This window comes from Schistocerca serialis, chromosome 1 (genome assembly GCF_023864345.2).
Source record: "Schistocerca serialis cubense isolate TAMUIC-IGC-003099 chromosome 1, iqSchSeri2.2, whole genome shotgun sequence".
NCBI lineage: Eukaryota > Metazoa > Arthropoda > Insecta > Orthoptera > Acrididae > Schistocerca > Schistocerca serialis.
The window spans coordinates 637,991,601-637,998,867 of NC_064638.1; positions in this window are offsets into that span (position 1 = coordinate 637,991,601).

The window sequence follows — 7,267 nt, forward strand, 5'->3', positions numbered from 1 at the left end:
TGTGCGGCCGTTACGTTAACAATTAACTAGCGGTAATTAGATATTTGAGATTTGGGGGAAATCACGGTCGCCAGTCCTAAGGACAATTACTACAGTAACTGAAAAAGAAAGGTTATTACACATATAATTAACACTAGAAGCGTGGCAACTGAAGGTTGACACGTGTAGTGTGAAAACTGAAAGTTTGTCAGAAGTAATAAATTTCGCTACACTCTGACTTAATTTAGCAAAAGAATTAATAAAACCGGAAAATCGAAAGTTAATTTAGTGACTGAAGTTAATAGTGAGCTTTCTTTCTGAAGCACATCGAAATCCAGCAAAATACGGTTAGTCTTGGACTACCTCAACAATCATTTCAAAAGCAACTTGACTCTACGCAATTTAGAAACAAGAGATTTTACTTTGAACTTGAATTAAATGATTCTGAACTATTAACAATAGTAAAATTTAGTACGTACCAAGCTGAGCTGCAGTCACAGGTAAGCTAAAATATGCTAACAAAACTCGCACTCTAAATTTGTGCTCGTGTAACCTAAATATTGTAGCCAGCTACTGAACTTTGAAATTAGAGCAGTGAAATCGAATGATGCTGGCGTTTGAATTTCAACGACCCTCGGGCTCATTTCGGAAAAGGAAGGGACCCTGCTTGGCAATGCAATTGGGACAATGAGCAACAAAGGTTCATGCTAAGTTGCTGTAATTTTGCGAGGCAAATGGAACAATTTGAAAAGCTGAGGTCTGCCATACAGTTCTGAAACTTTACGTGCTTTTAGTCTTCCTTGTTGGTTGATTGAAGGTTTGAAGCCGTCGATCGAGGAGGTGGCGACAGTCACTCATTGTCGGCCGTCGCTGTTGCAGAAGCTGGATGTTGGCGCGCCTTCTTCTCGACACGGTCACCAGGCGAAACGGGCTCTTGATGTGCGCCAGCTAAAGCTTCCCGTCCGCGACACCATGTCAGAAACTATCATCGCGAGTCGAGCGCAATTACATGCTGCCAAACCCCGAAAGCGCGGCAACTCGCGGGAGCGTCACACAACACACCTGCTCCACTCGCTACTCCAGCCAGACTCCGACTGTTCTGCCCGCGCTTCACGCGGCAGAGTTAACACTACCAAAGATCCTACACACTTTGAGTCTTCACACGACCTATCGATGTAATCGTTCGATAGCAGTTTTCCCTAGGCAAGACCCAGCGTAAAAATACAAATAATATTTACGAAACAAACCAATTATACATCGACATAAATGCATAAATATATATACAAACAGTAAAGCAATTACAATATATAAAGAGACAGAAATGTCATATCTTCAGGTAACAAAAATAAGGAAAACAAATTATAGTACAATAGATGGAAATAGGAGGATATGCATTTCCGGCGTTACAAGTGCTCTTTGAGTTTAAGACGTCGTCACTTGTGCATGAGCCCTACCCTTTTTTTGCCATGACCAATGCGACTTGTTTTGCAGATTCCGAAAACACCTCGTAGCGTAAGTAATGAAATCATTCTCATAAAGGCTGTTTGCTTACTGAGCGTCGCCGAAACAGCAGTACTGACAACAACTACGAAAAAAAAAGAAGTCAGGTAAGGCTCGACTTGTGTGACAGTGATCTCACAGAGTTTCATATCTGCCTACTGTTAATTAACTTGTACGTCGAAGAAGTTATGAGATTGTGCCATGTGTCATATTCAGGTAAAATGTTTTAGTTTTAGATTCTCTAGTCAGTCAGACTTTGAACTTGTCTTCGACTTAATACATTACTAGTCCACACTACCAGTTCACTGCGGAGCGCTATAACGCTCCTTATTCATCGATCTTCAAGCTAAACGAAGTTACGTAAAAGGAGTGGAGAAGGTATATTGTATCTCGTCGTATTCGCAATGAATGCATACGAACTACCCGTAATTGACGAAAGAATAAAAATCTGCGACATAGTCACAATATAAAAACATGAAGTAAAGAAGTTTTTAATTCAAGAATCACAAATCAGTTGTCGTCGCATTATCGATTTCCGACCATAGTGAACCGCTTATATTACCCTCTGGCTTACAAAAATTGAGACAATTTAAGGTTTATTCTGTTTTAATAATATTTGAAGGTGGCCATTATGAAAAGAAATCGATAGTTCGTGATCACTGAAAGGAATTAAAGAAAGTAGGCGTAAGAATCTAAAGCATTGCCAAATTAGTGAAGCGTACTTTGGGAATCGGGGTAATTACAAATTCCGTCCTCAGTTTAAGTTCAAATGGTTCAAATGGCTCTGAGCACTATGGGACTTAACTTCTGAGGTCATCAGTCCCCTAGAACTTAGAGCTACTTAAACCTAACTAACCTAAGGACATCACACACATCCATGCCCGATGCAGGATTCGAACCTGCGACCGTAGTGGTCGCGCGGCTCCAGACTGTAGCGCCTAGAACCACTCGGCCACCACGGCCGGCTCAGTTTAAGTCACGATGCTTTACTAATGTAAGAAACCATGCTATACACTGGTTTCTAATTTCTTTTGATAGCAGTCTTGGTTATCTGTAATCAAATGTAAAAATATTAAGTCAGACACTTTGTTCTATTGCCATTATGGTTAATGAATACTATTGGTTTCATTATTTATTTTTTGCCTGCATTTCACCATTGATTACTGAGCCCCTACAGATAAACACAGCTTTCAGAGGTTTAGAATAGTCATGTAGTCTCTGCACATCAAATGTACTAAGACCGTGAAAACTAATTATTCCTATCAAAGTCGCGTACACACACCATGTTATGAACTGACTCACTTCATCAACACAGAGTCTTTTACGTTGTCTAGCATGATAACCGTACTCATACATTCCAATTAAGAAGTATTTGTTGGAATTTATTAACGCTGTAAGCGTATTTATTCTTGTTTGTTGCGATGGCGTTTCCATGTGATTTAACGTGAGAGTCCTAGTAATCATTAATTAACATGAGTAAAAAGTTAAACATTATCTACACCGTTGTTTGCCTATTTTCACGGTTCTCTGTAACAGAGCATACGAGTGTTCTGCTCACCTATTTTTATATTTATGCGACCACGGTAAGTGTACTTGACGCTGAGTGTTTGCGGATACTGATCTAAAGCCTGAAACACGGCGATACATCGAGGACGGATGCATTTCGAGCTTTTTTCTCAGAAGGTGTCTCCTTCAAGGTAAAGTAATTGTTCTGAGGAATACTAAATTTGGGACCCAACTTTGAAGTTTTCCACATCAAAGGGACTCATGCAGCTTAATCGCAAAGACCAACGAAAAATTCAGGACAACAGTGAACTCTAAATATATCTTCCAATAATTCCTGCCTTGCTTAATTAAAAACTCGTAATTAATGTAGCGAAAGTGTTACGTTAAGCCACGCAGAAGAGGGCAGAAACTTACCTGCTTATCCGGTGTACAAGTTTTAATGAGAACGGTTTTAAAATTCGATCATGTCCCTTACACTAATAGCTAAATTTTTAATTTTTTTAACGAAGAGGCGTGAAGACAAGTGGCCTAGGCAACAACAACGCGAACACAGAAAGTATTCATAATAAAATGATATATCTCTGCGTAAAAAAAGGGAACACAGAAATTATTCATAATACAATGATTTATCTCTGTGTAAAACAATCTTATAAATCAAAAGGAAAAGAAAACACAGTGAAACACAGGATAATACATTTGTATTCACGTAAGTGGTTCAGTGCTTCTACGTAATTGGTCGTTTTTGACGTTAGAGCTAGTAAATGTTTGCTTTGTTATATACAAATAGGTGCTATAGATGATGCATCACTCAAAACTAAAATGCGATATAACAATGCTGAGACGTGCTGCTTACGCTTCTGGAAAAACTTTTGGTTCGATACGTGTTAAGGGGAGAGAAAGTAATACATGAAGAGGAAAATAGGTCTGCAAGTTTTTTTTTTTAATTTTCTGGATGTGTACTGCATATTGCAGTATCAGAGGCTCTGATTTTCCTCTTAATATTCTACGTAATTACGCATTTGCTTTACCTGTTATGACCTTAAGGTCTCACCGTAATTAGACATGGCAATTTCCACAGCTGGACGAATTTTCACGTATGGACGAAATGTTGCAATAGTTAACGGGAACGGTGACACTTATAAAGGTATTAGATTCACAACAGTACGGTAATATTAAGAGCGGTAGTTTTACTAGACACAACAGCACTGTTTACATACCTGAAGCCACAGCCTCATTTCAGGAATATCACATGCCACCCTGGAATGATTTACCAGTTTCCTGGCAGGAAAAAACATTTCCAAATAATGGGTGCTACCGTTTGGTTAGATACGAGTACAGACTAGAGTCCTTTAAGAATTGACAAAAAAATTGTGGCCTCTTCATAACAGTTTCAGCGGTTGTAGAAGATGAGATTGAATATCGATGACTGTTGTATGAAAAAGATATAGCGCCCCTATGTTAGGGTATCCGTTGACAGGTCTGGTAGTTAGTACAAAAACATAACAGCAAAAAATGAAGACCGATTCAATGAGGTGTACACTCTCTTACATAGCACTGTCAGTCAATCTCCTCTCAGTGCCTGTATCTCATTGAGCATATGTATAAGGCAGGAGGTTGGCAATAAATGCGGGAGCAGTTATAATCGACAACTAGCGAACGTTATAAGATCTGGAAAGAAAATGTGAGTCATAGACTGTACCATTCTAGATGTCATTATCCGCATGACATATGTGTGAAGCAGGTGTGAACGCCTGGATCAGGGTTCCTCTATCCATGTCATCCATTACAATAATATGAGACTGCATTTACGGTCACAAGGATAGCCCTATCTGGAAGTTGTCTACCCAGAGGTATTTACAAGCACTTGCTTCTTTAATTTCACGCACCCTACGTCCTCAGTTACTTGTTGGATATATTCCATTCTTCGGCTTCCTGGGTCGGTTTTACATTCTGGTACCAAGAGAATTATTCTTTGCTGTCTTAAGAAATGTGCTATCAAACTGTTCTTTCTTCTTGTCAGTATTGTTCATATGTTCCTTTCGTCGCCGGTTCTGAGGATAACCTCCTCATTGCTTACCATAAGAATCCTCCTAATTTTCAAAATTCTTTCTTAGCATCAAATCTCAAACGTTTTTCCATGTGTTTCTTTCTTCACCTGTTCTGAAGAAAACTTCATTGTCTATCATAGCAGACCTCCTAAGTTACAAATTTCTTCCGTAGCACCATACCGCAAACGCTTGGATTCTCTTCTGTTCCTGTTTTCTTACTGTCCATGATTCACAACAGTACAATTCTGTGCTCCAAACTTACATTCTAAGAAATTTCTCCCTCAAATTAACGCTTATGTCTGATGCTAGTAGATTTCTTTAGGCCAGGAATAACTTCTTTGCCTGTGCTAGTCTCTTTTTATGTCCTCCTTTCTTCGCCTGTCATGGGTTATTTTGCTTCGAAGGTAGAAGTTCTTAACATCGTATACTTCACGATCACCAATCTCGATTTTAAATTTCCCGCTGTTCTTATTTATCCTGTTTCCCACAACTTTTCTCTCTTTCCAGGTTACTGTCAATCCACATGGTGTACAAATTAGACGTTTAATTCCACTGAACCGATCCTGTAAATCTTCTTCCCTTTCGCTGAGAATAACAATGTCATCGGCTAATCGTAACATTGATATCTTTTCACCCTGAATTTTAATCCCTCTCTTATGGTAAGCTTATGTAGACAAATAATTTTGCAATAATGCTCTATGTGACACCAACCAAAACTTACCCTGGACTGTACCGTCACGTTGCGTTACGTTGTATGTATCGTTTCTAACTGTAGATGTGTCTATACGTAAATAGTTTTGCACGCTTTTGTCGTCGCTCCTAATATTCGACGAAAAATTTTTACAACGATAAAAAAATCCAAGATACGCTGATGTATAAATGGCAGATGGATAAAAGAAAATAAACTGTTTATTATTTGAAAAGTAATCTCCGTAACTGTTAATGTACTTATCCGACAGTGAGATAAGAAGATCAATGTCTTAATGGAAAAATGCTTGCAGTTTCCTATGGAACCACTATTCCACTTCGGCGTGTATCTATTCTTGCGAAGTAAATCGACGACCGAGAATGTCTTTCTTCAGGGTTGCAAAAATATAAAAGTCTCACTGGGAGAAATCGGGATCGAATGGAGGTTGTGTAACGGCTTCCAAGTGAAACTGCCGCAGCATAGTCGAAACAACCTTGATGACATGTGAGCCCACCCACTTCCTTCCCAGTGCGGTTTCTATATATTTGGAACAATGAAGAAAGACATTCGTTGATTAGCTTCAGAGTGAAGTTAAAATCTTCTGGGTTGTTAGGTTGGGTCACACTTCTCCTATACAATCGAGGTTTCGACCTCTCTATGAAACGATTCTGAAGAAGATTCCAGAAGATGGAACGAAACGTCGATCGATAGGAGAAATAAGTCGTAGCCTAACAACCCAGAAAATTTTACCTCCAACAAACGGTCTTGCCAATTGTCTCGTTTTCATTTGACTGTTCCTGCGATAATGCCATAAATGAAGAAGATGTATTTCAGACACAAAGTACAGTAACTGTAGAAGAATAAGATCCACGGTTGAAGACTTCATTGCGACGGAAAGATAATATATCAACCACCGGATAGGATGCACCGAAAATTTATGCCAGACCAAGACTGATACCTAGTTTACTGCTTTTCAAGAGCAGTTGCCTCAGAATTTTTTAATTTTTTATTAATGTGTTTAATGAAACTTTACTGTTTATTTAAGATATGTGACTCCATCCTCTCATCTACTACACGTTAATCCCATCAAAATTCTTCGTCATTAGCATTCCGGTATAGAAATCGTCAAGAAGTTTCCTCCTTCGAGAAAGTAGAATTCCTTTTGGCAATTGTTTGGTTAAATGAAGACGCACAGGGAACGACTTTTCTTCTTTTTAAAGCGGCTGGTGGAATTAATAAAGTACTTATAACTGACGTCATGATAATGGCAGTTCTAGGTGGAGGTATTTTGTTTTTCAAAAATCTTTATTTCACACATTGTAAAAGTAAATGAGATAGAACGTTCTTCTTTATGAACTTATCTCTTATATTACGATTTTTAATACTAGTGATGCAGTGTCTGAAGTGATCGGCTACACAACTTCCCAAGTGTAAAGCCGTAACTGTACTTATACATGGCACAGAATTTTGTGACATGGGACCTCTATTACATAGCGCTGGCTGTGGTAAGGACTTGAGACTACCGTCTGCTTGGTTTTTCAAGTGT